General features: G+C 41.8%; 1 pseudogene; it reads right to left on the reverse strand.

Annotated features, from left to right (window-relative positions):
• Positions 1–9,349: 9,349 nt before the first annotated feature.
• Positions 9,350–9,432, reverse strand: LOC134488656 (U4 spliceosomal RNA; annotated as a pseudogene).
• Between the last annotated feature and the right edge of the window lie 6,423 nt (positions 9,433–15,855).

Genomic DNA, 15,855 nt, shown 5'->3' on the forward strand with positions numbered 1-15,855 from the left:
GCATATAGCCCTCTGTTAAGGACTTTTGAATTCTCTAAAAGGTTGTACAATGGTTGGTGCTCCAGAATCTATCTCTATCTTTGTCTCTTCACTTAGATGACAAAGTGGAGCTGGTGTGATAACATTGTAAAGAAGACCACTAAAGAGTTAGAGCCAGCATCTATAAAAATAGCTAAAAAAAAACATTATCTGGAAGTGAGAAAGGTACAGTATGTCCATATGTTATTAGATATTTATTTATTCATTTAAATTTACTGGCTGCCCAGTGGACTCTTGCATACCAAACTCCTGGGAATGTGAAAACAAACTGCAGAGGTTAGGAAAATGATTCTGGAAGAGTGAGGATGTTGGTCGGAGAGGTAAACATATCAAGTGACAGCATGTAAATCAAGTTTACATGCTGTCACTTGAAATGTTTACCTCTCCAACCCAGAGTCCCCCTTTTTGGGGGAAATGGGCAGTGATATAAATTTGAACAATAAATAAATAAATAAACAAACAAGTTGCACAACACAACAAGCCCAGCAACTGACAAGACTATAAAAGACCTGAAATAAAAGATTCCAGCAGAGCTTCTCTGTTTGAATAGAGGACCCCATGCTCTTGGACTAGACGTTTGGCCAACTCTGAGCTGCAAGAGCCATGAAAGTATGAAAGGAGGAATGGGTGTGTGTGTGTGTGTGTGTGTGAGATAGTGAAGGCAAAGAATGTTCTTTTTCAATAAAGCTTTGTAACCTGAAGAACTCTGGGTCCTCAAAACACTGCTCTACTACCTAGTGCCTCATGGACGATAAGGAAAGGAGTTCCCCTGAATGGTGTGTACTTGCTATCCCATCATAAAATCCCATCTTCTTTACCCCAGCTGTGCAAAATGAGCTCCTTCAAGATACCCTGCCAGTGGCACTTGTTAACAATTGATCAAAGCAAATGGGAGGAACTTGAACGTGTGCTTGAAGAAGAGAGAAATCGGAGTGATTGGCTATAAGTGAGCCTCATAAAATCTTAGGGCTAGTCAGAAAATTGTGTAACATTGGTAGATAACTCTTGCCTAACAGACCTAGGGACAGTTCTATGCTCAGGCTGCATAATATGGTTGACTAAGGCAAGCATGGCCTTAGGAAAGCTTTTGAACTCTACTCATCTAAAACAGACATGTCTTGAAATAATTGCAAATCCACCTGATGAAATAACACCTAAACATTAGGAATTCTTCATCCAGTCCTGCAAACAGATTTTAGGTAAACCTCAAAGTTAAACAGCACAAAGTAATCAGCGCATGTCAAAGCCCTGGCTTGATAAGGGCTGCTAGAAGGCAGAAAAATGGCTCTCTTTAGGGACTATAGACAAGATCACTTACCTACCTCCTATCCTTCAGAAGAAGCATTATAAAAGTTTAGCTACTACTAAAAAGAGAGAGGTGGTGCATGAAGCTTGGACACAGCTGGTAACAGCAGCCCATGCCAAAGACTCTAAGTTTTGGCATTTAATTGTGGGAAGACTGAGAGCTCACCCTTCTCCCCTGGAGTGTCATATCCCAGCAACAACCTGGGAAACTTATGTTTAAGCTCTGTATGGAGGGGAGAATTTATAAGATGCTGTAATTGATTTAGGGGAAGAGACTCTGCTGGAGCAGCCTCCAGTTTCAATGGCTGAAGTACCTATATACTACTAAAACTCTCTGTTTGTCTGTTTGTAACCTTCAATTGGGTGAAATGGTGCATCATAGGGCAACAATTTTTGAATCAACATACCTCAAATGGGCTTTTTTATTTTATTTTATTTATTTGATTTCTATAGCTGCCCATCCCAGCAAGTGACTCTGGGCAGCTTACAACAATAAAACTATAAAACAATTAAATCAATTACAATTAAAACAGTTAAAATATAAAATAAATACAAAATACTGTAAATATACATGGCTGCCAAGTGAGCAATGTATGGATATTAATACAGCCAAGAGATGGGACCATCCACACGCTCGAGGCCCTAGGCCCAGGCACAAAGCCAGGTCTTCACGGCCTTACAAAAGGCCAACAGGGTTGGGGACATCCTAATTTCTGGAGGGAGGATATTCCAGAGGGCAGGCACTATGGAAGAGAAGGCATGCCTTCTAGTTCCCACCAACTGACACTCCCTGGCTGACGGGACCCACAGCATACCCAACCTACTAGATTGAATTGGATGGGCAGAAACAATTGGGAGAAGGCGGTCCCTTAGGTAACCCGGCCCCAAGCCATGAAGGGCTTTAAAGGTGACAACCAGCACCTTGAATTGCACCTGGAAGCATACCGGCAGCCAATGCAGCTCACGTAGCAGTGGTGTTACATGTGTCGAGTGCCCGACACCATTTACTATCCGTGCAGCTGCATTCTGCACCAGTTGAAGCTTCCAAATGCTCTTTAAGGGCAGCCCCATGTACAGCGCATTACAGTAGTCCAGACAGGAGGTCACAAGGGCGTGAGTGACTGTGAGCAAAGCCTCTCGGTCTAGGAATTGGCGCAGCTGGCGCATAACCCGAAGGTGTGCAAAGGCCCTCCTAGCCAGGCTGCCACCTGCTCTTTAAGCAGGAGCCATGAGTCTACGAGGACCCCCAGATTGTGCACCAGGTCTGTCTGGGGCAGTGCAACCCCATCCAGGATCAAAGGTGGAAAACCCTTAGCATTGGGAGGCCCACAAACCCAAAGTCACTCAGTCTTGCTTGGGTTGAGTCGAAGCCCATTGCACCCCATCCAAACCATTACAGCCTCCAGGCACTGGGTCAGGACATCCACGGCATCACTCAGGCAGTCTGGGGCAGAGATATAAAGCTGAGTATCATCAGCATATTGATGGTATATTACCCCAAACCGTCAGATCACCTCCCCCAACAGTCTCATGTAGATGTTAAATAGGAGAGGGGAGAGAACCGAGCCCTGAGGCACCCCATAGAGTAGGGGACGTGGGCTGGACCTCTCCCCCACTATCATTACCAACTGGAACCGACCCTGGAGGAAGGAGAACCAGCACAACACTGTGCTACCCATCCCCAACTCCCGAAGCCAGTCCAGAAGGATACCATGATCGATGGTATCGAAGGCCACTGAGAGGTCAAGAAGAGTGAGAATGGTCGCACTGCCCCCATCCCGCTCCTGCCAGAGGTCATCTAAGAGTGCGATCAATGCTGTCTCAGTCCCATAACCCAGCCTGAACCCTGACTGAAAAGGGTCCAGATAATCCGTTTCATCCAGGGTCCTCTGCAGCTGCCACGTGACCACTCTCTCCACAACCTTCCCCCAAAAGGGGAGGTTGGAGACTGGACGAAAACTGTCCAGGCTGGTTGGGTTGAGCGATGGCTCCTTGAGGAGACGATGCACCACCTCCTCCTTAAGAGCTGGCGGGAGCACCCCCTCTCTCAAAGAGGAATTAATCACTGCCCAGACCCAATCATGTGCCTCCTCCAGGGCAGCCTTGACCAACCAGGAAGGGCACACATCTAATACAGAAGTGGCCAAACTAGTAGCTGCAAGGGCCCTGTCCACTTCCTCAGGTGCAACCGGATCAAATTCCCCCCAGATAACCATGCCAGACTTTGCCCCCGTATCCTCCACTGCCCCTGCCTTAAAGCTGGAGTCCAACATAGAGCAAATGTGAGCAACTTAACTTAAAGAATGTGTCCAAAATCCCAGACCCATTACTCCTGGGGGATTGAAATTTGGCAAAGTTGTGGTGGATTCAGTACCACTGCATCTTCCAACTATACGTCCCAGAAAAACCTGTAGGTTGCGTGATACAAGAGAAGATGGGAGGGGCATATCCCTGCCCTCTTTCCTGCCTCCCTCTGGCCCCTGCACCCAATTGGGTGGTGGCAAGGCCTGACAGGCAAGTGGCGATTGGTTGCTTTGGAACTGAGGCCAAAATCTGAAGTCTCTTAATGGCAGTGGGCAGTAAGGGAAGGACAAGGGAGCGACTCAGATGCCTGCTGGCAAGGTAGGGCTGACCTGGGGGCACAGGCAGTTGATGGGTTAGCCCTATTCCTCCTTAGAGGGAGGGGGCCCTTGGGACACACCAGGATGGGGAGCAAGGGTGCAGTTTTCCTTGTGGTCCATGGTTCTCTTTGTTTCCCCTCAACCCAGCAATGGGGCAGGGAGTTCCCGAGGTCAGCCAAGAAGGAGGAGGAGTGATTTCCAATGCTCCTGGCCAGCTTCCCACAAGCAAAGTCAGTGGTGAAGCCAGCAGGAATTTGGAAGTTGCTCATGCTCCCACTGCTTTATTGCCTGCCTGTGGTGATTCTGTTTCTCTGTTTAGGTAAGGAAATACTGTATCTCTGAAAGGATGACCCAGTGGGTCACAGGTTGTCTAGTATACATTAATTAGACAGTTACAACCTGGTAAAGCTCCAGGTCTGGATTTAATTCCCCCTGAACTGATATGAACCCACTCCGAGTAGTGGGCTCCAGTGTTGGTTTCACTTTTCACTTACAATGATAATACACCCATGTTCCTACAGACTGGGGCAGATTATCTTATCTGGAAGAAGGGAAAGACAGACGATCTAGCCATTTACTGCCCATTGAGCCTGCTTTGCATAATTAGTGAGCTCCATGCTAGATGCTTTCACTGGTGTCTTAGACTGGCTGGAAGAAGGGGACCTTTTAGTGGAAGAACAGGCAGGGTTTGGGGCAGGTTGGTCTCTGTTAGATCAAGGGCTGATACACTCCCATTTGCTTGAAAATATACCCGGCCACTTCAGAGAACCCTTTTTTCCCAGGTTATAGCTCCCCAGCAGGTCTTTGATTCCACCTCTAGAAAAACTCAAAACATCTACAATTGATAGACGGTTACTCACCCTATTATATGCACTTCATAAGAGCATGGGTTTGAGATCATGGGTTTGATCACAGACACTGGTAGATCTTAGAAGAGGCAGAACTGTAGGGAACACTCATTACATATTAATTGCAAGAAGTTAGAGGTCATGCATTTTTCAAGGAGCTTTAAAAAAATTCCACTGGACCTTTGAAGGACACCTAACTAGGACACCTAAGAAGTCCCCTTCTTAGGTACAGGTAGTTCTCACTTACCGATGGTAATTGGGATTGGGAACTCTATCAGTAAGCAACACAGTCATCAGGTGCAACATCACATGACTGCGCCAACTTATGATGGCAGTTCCAGCAGTCCCAGTTGCTGTTGTTAGATAAATCCCACATGGTTGCAGCATCCCACAGTCATGTGGTTGCCATTTATGAACCTCCTGCAGGCTTTCCTGTTGACTTTGCTTGTCAGAATCTGGCAGTGAAGGTTGCAAATGGCAATCATGTGACTGCAGGATCATGTGACTGTGACTTTGTAACTGCAAGCTGGTCGCCAAGCACTCAGATTGTGAACACATGACCTCAGGGATGCTGCAACAGCCCCAAAAGTGAGGATCTGTCATACATACCCCTTGTCCAGGATCATCGTAACTTCAAACAGTCATCAAACAAGTGTATGTTGAACAAGGACTAGCTGTACTGGATTTTGTGTTACATTATTCAGGGAAGTGACACACTCATATCTCATGCATGCTACATTGTACTTTGTATCATATACTGTATTTTCTTTTATGAAGTCTGGGTCTGTAAATAAAGTTTGACTGACTGGCATATTGCATTCAGACCCAGTTTGGTTTGTTTGGTTTTGGCACAATATATGGTGTGAACTTAGCCAACTGCAGTTTGTAACCCACAGTTGAGTGAACTACAGCTGACTTCTGTATAATGCTCTCTCAGTCCAGTTCATCTGACAGAACTATTGTTACAGAAATAAAACTGGTATAGAGAATACTATCGCAACCATGCAGCAAATATCCCCAAGACTCATACTGCTAGGCGAGTTATGAAATGACTCACGTATCCATCATATTGGCTGTGTTTGCACAACGTATTAAAGCCGAGCCCCAATCACATTTTAGCTTAGAAAGATGTGCATACCCAGCCTTTTAATTAACCTGGTACAGTGTTTGTCAAACTTGGCAACTTTAACATGTGTGGGCTTCAACTCCCAGAATTCTGGGAGTTGCAGTCCGTACATCTTCAGTTGCCAAGTTTGACAAACACTGACCTAGAAAATTGAGTTAATTGGGTAAATGAGATTTCAGTTGACCATGGATAAGCACGTCCTGTAAACAGAACCATTCTTTTTCTTTCTCCTGCAGAGATTAGCCTGAAGGCAGTTAATCTACCTGATCTGTTTGCTGATGCTCTTGGAGGAAAAAACCTTGATTATTGTTCAGCTGCACTGGACAGAGCTGATGAAAAGCAGAGGAATCTCTTTGTTTTTGTAAATCAGCTCATCTCAATCCAGGCATCTCCAGTTCTACAACCGTTCCTATATGAAAAGGGACAGCTGTGTTTGCTGAAAAAAATAGGGGGAAGGTTATTTTGGCTACTATCCAGAAAATCACATTAATCATTCCATCCCCATGTTCTCTCATGAAGGCAAAGAACAGCAGGCATGAGCCAGTTTAAGGGATCAGTTTTAGTTTCAGTGGAGAAAAGTGAAATTTCAGGAGATTGGAACAAAATTTAGAGCTTTGTTCAAGAGAGATCAAAAGCAAAAAGCCCATGTGAGCTTAAGATACTCTGATTTTACAGCTCATAATAGTAACAGCAAATGCATCTCCTTTGGAGGTGCATTTCTTTAAGCGGCAGGAGGGTAATTTATCTTTTTGGCATGCATAGCTTTTTAATTCCTGATAACGCTTACTTAGGTTATCAAACCAAAAACATGAAGAATAACAACCCTGAGGCTGAAATCAAAAGCAACCATTTCCGTCTCTGCCATCTCTCAATGACACTCCATGCCATTTGGTAGCCAAACATAAGAAAAGCATGCATGTAAAGTATTTACTGTCAGATCATCACTTCTATGTCTGGCTCCAAGTAGAAATCAAATCAGGATGATATTTGATTATTTTGTCTGAATGAGTGTTCTCAGAGCAGAGAAGAATCTGGATTCAGTTTGTCAATGTCTTGATGCATCTTTGCATTCTTAAACTGAAGAATAATATTTACTTTCAAAGTAATTCTTTCCACGTTACAGTTAGGCTGCTTGCTTACATCTAGGTGTAAAATGACTACATCTTATTTATTTCAATGGGGCATTTATTTCAATGTCGCTAGTTTACAGGCTTCATGCCACCCATGGGAAGGGAAGCTTGGGGAAAAGTGCTTCCCTCTGGCAATTGTGCACTGGGAGCCTTCAGTATGTAACAGAAGAGAACCTTTGTAGCTCAGGGTTGAACTGTGGAGTCCTTGGTGCTCTCTGAGCTTGGTTGTTTGCTTGCAGACGTTTCATTACCTGACTAGGTAACATCATCAGTGCCCTGGGCACTGCATCATCAGTGCCTTGTGCCCAGCACACTGATGATGCTACCTAGACAAGTAGTGAGACTTCTGCAAGCAAACAACCAAGCTCAGAGAGCACCAAGGACTCCACGGCTTCAGTGTGTAGTTTGTACCTGCAGTTTGGAATGGTTTGTCTAGATGCTATGATAGCTAGGCCAGTGCTGATCATTGAAATGTGAAGGGTATCTAAGCAAAGTGCTCCTTGGATTCACCTCTGTGAAGCAATGATGTGCTCCCCCTCTATTCAGTGGAGAGGTAGATTTGTCACACATCAAGTCTTCGTCAAGGCAGTATGTGACATCTCCACAAGATAAATCACCTATGGTCCTCATAATCCTAGTGATGGCCAGACTAAGCTCACGTATCATTCTCAGGCAAAGCCTTCATGGGATTTGTTTGGTTTTCACGTCACATAATATGAGAACTCAGCAACTGTGGCTTATTAACAAACCATGCTTAAACAAACTGTGGTGTAGCCAACGTACTGTATATGGAAAGCTGGTTGTTAGCAATTAGGTAATCTATTCATACAGTGCAGTGTATAGTCACTGCAAATAGTACTACAGGGAGAGATTTGTTTTCTGGGGTCTTAGTATCAGTTACCTGAATGATATACTACAGGCACAAGACCATTACAAAAATGGGTAGTAATGCGTTAGGTCAAAATATGTCAAGCTTGAACAGAAGACACTTAAACTGAATCCTCTAGTGAAAATCCTGAAAGAAAGACCCAAATAAAGATTTGTGCAGTGTAGGAGGAAGTGGGAATGTTTCTGTAATGATCCCTGTTAAACCATTTAATAAAAAATCAGGAAGCCCATTGATTCTTGGCCTTTGTTGTCTATATACCAAAGCATAGAGTGCAAGAAATAAGCAAGATAAGGTTGAGCTCTTGGAACAAGTGGGCAAAAAGACATAAAGGGGTCTTGGTGGGAGGGTTCTCATGACTGGAACAGAGCTACTGAAGACTATTTGTTCAAAAGAAGCAGAACCGAAAGAAAGGTACAGTAAGGGCTGAGGCTGGCGAGGCAGTCCAGAAGCAAGAGAGTATTGTTATATAAACATGCCTCAGTCACCTCCTAAGGCCATGAAGTGACCCACTAGGTACCGGTTAATTTAGAAGATCAGGAGAGAGAGATCTAGATTTTAAACCCTGGAGTAGAAGTTGTTTATTTGTTTATTCATTCAATTTTTTGCCTGCTGCAATTTGAGAAACTCTGGGCAGGTTACAATCACAATAATAAAATGTCCATGGTATCAATAAAATTATGTAGCAATAAACAAGGGACACGCCCCCCCCTCAAATGAAACCACAGATAAAATAATCAGAAAACAATAAAAATAGATGGCACTGTCTATATACAGTCTTTGATTTCCTAGTGCTGCAGTAGGCAATCAACTGTTAGTTTTGAGGCTTGATTTGTGTCTGCAATAAAGATATTAATCTAGCTGAATCATGTCTGGGAGTCTTCTGCCAAATCTAGCAAAAATGAATGTAGGGTTAAATGCCTGGAGACCTGTGATTTACTGCCAAGATCAGGTGTGATGCCCAAAAGGGAAGAGCAGGTTGCACTATATATTAAAAACGCCCACACTGCTACAAATGCCAAATAAATGAATCCAGTGATAGTGTAGACAGCATCTTAAAACAGGTGGAGAAATAAATTAAAGCAGTACTGTTGCTGTATTGGTGTCTACTATCATCTACTCAGCCAAACAAAAGAGATGGATTATGCCTTTCAAAAGCAAACTGCAGATCCTTCCAAGAGGCATGGGTTTTTTCATCACCAAAATCCACCTCTGCCAAGCATGGTCCTCCTAGGAATTTCCTGACTTGCCTGACAACTTTCTCCATCAGCAGTTATAGGACGGCACAAAATTGATCTCATAGGGAAGATCTGGTGAAGAAATCAACTAGCAGGTGTACTGGGGGAAAGGGACTGCATATGCTGGAGTTGCTGAGTAGGAATGAACCCTAACCTTGTAATTCAAGAAAGTTTCCAATTAGCAATAATCGTGCCTCGGATAAACCTCATTGGCTATGATACTGCCGCTGTTAGTTGTTATTAGTTGGTAGTATATTATTGTATCTCTTTGTTTCACTCTGTTTTTTGTCCTTTTAAATTTTACTGGTCTTTTTGACTGAATAAATATTGTTGATTTAAGAATTCTGAGCAATGTTAACTAGGGTTCCATGACAGGAGAAGCTAATCAGAAAAGCAGCTTAGAATACGGCAGGAGTGCCTAAAAAAAGACTACTAAAAGCATAAAGTTGCCTGAAATGGTAGAGACAACATCTCAGAATGAGCTGACTTGGTGAGGGATACTAAGAAAAACAAAATGGTCTTCTTCAGATATATACCAAATTAAAGCAGGAAAAAAAGAATCTGTACCAGTTGCTCAGTAAAGATGGCAATAGACATCAAAGAAAAGCCAGAATAATCTGTTTTTAGTTGGGTTTATTCTTCTCTAAGAAGAGCGCTCTTCTTAGGGTTCACCAAGTCAAGCTTGTTATTGATGGAGCACATCAAAGAATTTCTATTTACTTTAAATGAGCTTAAACCTGCAGGGCTACCTGTCTTTGAGAACTTCTGGAGAAATGCCAGACAACTGTTATCTCTATCTTCACAAAGTGGAGAAAGGAGGACCCAGATCTGTTATTCTGACATTGATATTTGGGGAGATTCTAGAGCAGATAATTAAGTAATTCATCTATAGGCACCTTATATGTGGAAATTATTAGAATTCAACATGGAACTGTCAAGATCAAGTCTTGCCTGACAAACCTCATCTCATTTTCTGATTAGGTAATTTCCTTCCTTGGTAGATTATGGCAATACTGGTAGATTGGAGAACATCCTTTGTTACAGTACGGAATTTCAGCAAGCATTTGACCAAGTATCCCAGGAATATTCTGATAAGCAAAATAGATTGTTGGAGCTGGTGATATTACAGTTAAGGAGATAAATAGCTGATTCAAAAAATCATACCCAAAATGTGTTCATGAACAGTTCCTTATCAAATTGGATGGGATATCTGTATGGGGGAGTAGGTGATGGGTTGATTTCATCCCTAAACCATTTACTTTTCAACATTTTTATTGGCGACTCAGATAAGGAGGGAGGAGAAATATTTGCCATATTTGCAGATGACACAAATTTAGTAGGCTAAAATCATAAAAGATATCTGATCTTGACAGCAAATGAGCAACTGAGTATTGAATCAGTTGCAGTTTTAGGTTGCATCAATAGTAGTTTAACTTCTCAGGCACTGGAGGTAATCATGCTATATTCTGCTCTGGTGAGATTTCACCTCTGTTGTGTTTACTTCAGGGAAGCTTAGTTGAAGACAGATTCAGACAAACTGGAACGTGTTCAGAGGATGGCAACAAGAATGATCAGGGCACTAGAAACAAAGTCCTTTGAAGAGGAATTGAAGGAATTGGGACTGTTTAGTCATGAAGTGATAGAACTTGGGTGGGGGGTTCTTCAGATACCCATTTTTCTTCACTCACCTGGAATGAAGGAGCCCATCACCTCTCTAGGTAATTAGTTTCCTTGTTAATACTGTTTAGGACTCCCCCCCCCCCAACAAAGGAATACCATTCTTCCAGAAGCAGAAATTTAATCAGAATCTTCTGGTTTGTGTTGAAACAAAGATTGGACTGCCTTCTGTTAGGCAGGATGCTTTAATATGGATATTTCACTGAACATGGGGTTGAACTCAATGGCCTATATAGTTCCTTTAATAAATGGCTAATTTTATTATTATTAGCTGTTCTTTATTTTGAAGTAGATCATTCCTATTTTTTATCTCCTTTGCCACTTTGGAAGAGTTATATCGTAAAAGATGGGCTGAAGCATTTTTTGAAAAAGCAAGCAAGAAACCACTTCTTTTATGGATTCACCCAGATGGGTGTTCAATCTCCATGATACACTCTACCTCTCTAGTGATTCTTAGCACTGACACATAACTTGCAGAAAGGAAGATTTTCATTGCTCTGCCTTCAGAGTGAAAAAGACACCAGGGAAGAACTTTCCACTTCCTTTATAGAAGAAAGGAATGCTTAAATTGATGCTTTACATGCAGGAATATCAACTTTATTACTGTTAAGCTTACATACATTGTACTCCCTCTTTACTTTTCTTCTATATTCAGTAGACTAATTACAGGGTCTATCATAGGATAGGCTTTGCTTTCCTCCAAGAGCCAAGGAGATATTTATTTTCATAGCCTGGTGATAAATGTTTGCATTAGTGAAATTGCCATTTCTATAAAGAAAAAAATCCTTATGGGCGTCAGTGTTTATTTTTCCTTGATTCTATAAAATCTCCTCACTTTACAGAGGAGACATATTTTTCTAACTTCACTCTCCCTGAAATCTGAAACTTACTCTCTTTGTTCTGGCATCTTTACTACCAGAATTCTTGTTTGGTCTTGAAATAGTTGGTGAAGTGGTAGATAATACTCCTGTGAGGAAAACATAGCAGGACTACCATATAGTTTCCAAACCCGTAGGACCAACGCAAAGTAAAATCTTCAGGTCAGGATTGATTCTCGGTTACTTCATGGACACATCCATGTAGTTTTCTTGACAACAATCCAGAACTCCATGACATTTTTTCCTCAACTTCTCAGTCTAGTCTGCAGTGGGTATCTCTCACTCAAGTACTAACTTGCTATGCTTTTTGAGATCAGCCAAGATTGGTTTGGTGTTGCCACTAGCTGAGAAAACCAATGAAATTTGTAATAAAATTCTAGTTTAAAATATGTTTTCCTCTCCCCAATCAGTGGAATATCAGCATGACTACCTGAATGTTGTCTGTTTGTGCTTCCTGTTATATTCTCAGTACTGAAATTGCTATTTGCATCTAAAAGCCTTGAATGTTTTTGCATGTGAATGTTCCACTTGCATTCTTAACAGAATGCAACTTGCATTGCATAGTTATCTTTAATTACAAATATAAAGATGAATTAATCATCAGACTTACCATAGCATGAGAATTTTATGTCTAGTTTCTTGTATACAGATATTTTCCCTTTCAAGAAAGGCATTTGCACAGAGTCTGGACAACAAAAGTCAATACAGATGACTTGAAAAAAATTAAAATATTGTACATATGGAAGTGCTTAAACTGCAATACTCAACTATAGTAACATTATTATTTTAACTAGATGCAAATTTACAAATGGCACCAAAATGGAGAAATTATTCTTTAAATAGCAACAACAAAGGAATACCATTCTTCCAGAAGCAGAAACTTGTGCAGCATTTTGAATGGAAAATGAAACATTTTTTCTGAACTTAAAAGGAGAGAGCCACGATGGAGCCAACTGTACCATTAACTTAATGAAGAAGTAAACTGTTCATTAAAAAAAAATCATCAGATTGCAAACTTCATTTAAATGCCAGTCGAAAGTTCAAATTGGTTAGTCAAAAAATACAGGCTTTGCTTGAAACCAACAACAGAGAGGACAACAAACAGCTCCTTTCATTATTGAAGGTAATTGCTGGAGCCATGCCCAGGGACAGGTTCTCCCACTTGTGACTTAGCATGAAATGTTGCCCCAGCCATTTTGGTTCAAGACTATGGCTTAGTTTATGGCTTAGGAGCAGTGAGCAAACCCCAAAAGGTAAAAGTAAATCCTCCTTCAGGATGAGCTTGTCTCCTGGTGACTTCATGGTCAGGAGCCATGCAGTTTTCTTGACAACAGGACAGAAGTGATTCACCATTGCCTTCTGGCTTCTTCTTTTTTTTTTAGATTCCCAGTTTAGCCAGTGTACTCTCTGGAAAATTCCCATCCACGCACCAAGTAAGTCCAACTCTGCTTAGATTTTGAACCCAGCAAAGATTCTTTAAGTATTACCTCCTGCTAAACTATTATTAGTGGTATACGTCAGTATGACCGTCCGTGTCTGGAATTTCTTGCACATATTCTAGCAGTTCAGCCTGGCCAAACCTTTAGCTAGTTTGCTGGACTCAAGTTCTGAAGAAAGAACATTTTTCCTGGTTCAGGCTCTTTATATTTATTAGACTTGCTTATATTTTGCTTCAGATGGTTGACAACAGTGAAACAAACAAAAAGTAAAATCACAAAACTCACCAACCATGAACAATACAGGATTCCATTAAAGCCCCCAAGAATTAAAAATCCATTAAAGCAGGTGCCCATCCTCACCGTTATGGTCCAGATGCTCATCTAAGTAAAATGTCTGTTGTGGGTTTCTAAAAGCAATGGACTCCCATTGCTAAGACAATGGGAGTCAATCACTCCAGGGGATAAAGTGTTTCACCATTTCCGGGCAACAACAGAAAAGATTGCTTTCCAGATTCCTGAAGAATTTAATTCTCTTTTAATTCTCACAGGCTCTCTCAACACTGGCTCCCTCAAAGGACACACCAGGCGGATAGAGATCACTTTGAAGGAAAGGGCCTCAAAGTTGTCTATGAACCAAGCCATAAAGCTCTATATAGGTTGGAACCAGCACTTTGAATTGGACTTTGAAACCTTTGGCAACCACTGTGTCATGTTCACTGTTTCAATGTGCACTGTACATTGTAATGTTTCACATGCCATGGTGCTGATGCGCGTTTCTGTTTGGAAGGGAGCTGCTGTGAGACCTTGTACCAAGCTCTGTATCTGTGTTCATTTCAATGGAATGTGTTTGGGTTATGTGCTCTGCTCAAGGACTTTTCCTGCAGACCATCAGAAGCCGTTAGGAGCACCTGGGATTGTGAACTTGGGAAGATTCTACGGGGGGAGGGATCTCATTTGCACCGAGGGTTTTTAGTTTGCATTTGGCACGCTTTTTCCATTCTCAGCTTTCTTTGTGAACCTGCATACTATTCTTTAATAAATCAGATATCTTTGAATTCCTGCTCATGAGTCTGATAGTGTTTCAGAATAGGCACTCATTACATACTGAAGCAGCCATAGCACTGGTGTTATGCTGTTAAAATGGTTTGCACCTGTTAGTCCCTGCAGTTTTCTTGCAAGATTTCAGAAGTGGTTTGCCATTGTCTGCTTACCAGGGCTGAGAAAGAGGGACTGGCCCAGGGTCACCCAGTTGGCTTGTGCCTAAGGTGGGACTGGAACTCAGGGTCTCTAGCCTGATGCCTTGAACCTCTATACTAAAGTGGATGTCTATTTATTGTTTGTTTATTTATTTAAACTTATTAACTGCCCAACCCCAGGCAGTTGGATTCTGGGCGGCATTGTAGCCAGGCTGCTACATTTTGGACCAACTATAGTTTTCGAATAATCTTCAAAGGCAGATCCAAGTAGAGTGCATCACAGCAATCTATTCATGTGAGGAGGGCGTGAGTTACAGTTGCCAGAAAGGACTGCGACTGGTGCAGCAGCTGAAGCTGGCCGATGGCTCTCCCAGCCACAGCTTCCACCTGCTGTTTGGGCAGAAGCCATGAGTCCCAGTGGACCTCCCAAGCATACAGTTTGGAATCTTGTCTTGAAATCCAAGGGCACCATGATCTTTCATGTTTGTTTATTTCTGTTCAAGGGTGATTTTAATCTTCTGGTTTTGGTCACAGGCCTGGGGTTAATGTATTTGTTGCAGGGGTGGGGGTGGGCTGTTGTGCTTTGTTTTCATGGTTGCTTTTAGTCTGGGCTGTCTTGTTTATGTTTTCAATTGTTTTGATTTTGTATTATATTTTGTAAGCTGCCCAGAGTCCACTGGAGTGGGTGGCTATATAAAATCTGATAAATAATAGTAGTTGTAATAACAGTTTTCCATGGCAGTTCAGTTCGCAGTTATTATTTAAATGCAGTAAATGCCTAATGTAATTAATTTAAATTCACTAATACACAGTTACATGTTTTAATTTTCAACCAGACAGTAGGAGTCATTATAAAAGAAAAAGTAGTTGACATGCTTTCAAAATACTTCAAAAAGTCATTCCAAATGGAGTGCCCCACACCTACAATTTAGCTTACTAAGAGTCAGTGCTACATTTTGAAAGTGATCGATGCTTAAAAATTACATCTCAAGCAAAAGTCCAGTTTTCAACTAGTAGCCCGTGCATCTCCCTGTGAATAGCTACCTCTTGGGAGGAAGCACAAGAAAGTGACTCTAGACGGAGTCCCTTGATATCTGCATTCAGTTCATATGAAGAGGGACTTTTCCAATGTTTGCCTATTATGCAGCTGATAAAGTTGCACCACACTAAAGCCTCAGTGGCTTAAGCACACATGCTGGATTACAGCCTTAAAAATCAAGTTGGAAGGCACAGCAATTATGCAAATATTGGCTTGTTTCTCAGTTCTAATTGGGTACAATGTTTTACAGAGTATTATTAAGTCACAATTAATCAGGGTTCAGTTGTGTGGCTAAATCACATAAGAACTGAAGTATTAAGACAATGCCAAAAAGTCATTTGGGCAATTTGTATATCTAATGTGTAAATGGAGACTAATTTTGTCCATTATAGAATATGTTCAAGTGGATGGATGGATATTTCATAATGAAAGG

This window comes from Candoia aspera, chromosome 1, assembly GCF_035149785.1.
Source record: "Candoia aspera isolate rCanAsp1 chromosome 1, rCanAsp1.hap2, whole genome shotgun sequence".
In the NCBI taxonomy this organism is placed as follows: Eukaryota; Metazoa; Chordata; class Lepidosauria; order Squamata; family Boidae; genus Candoia; species Candoia aspera.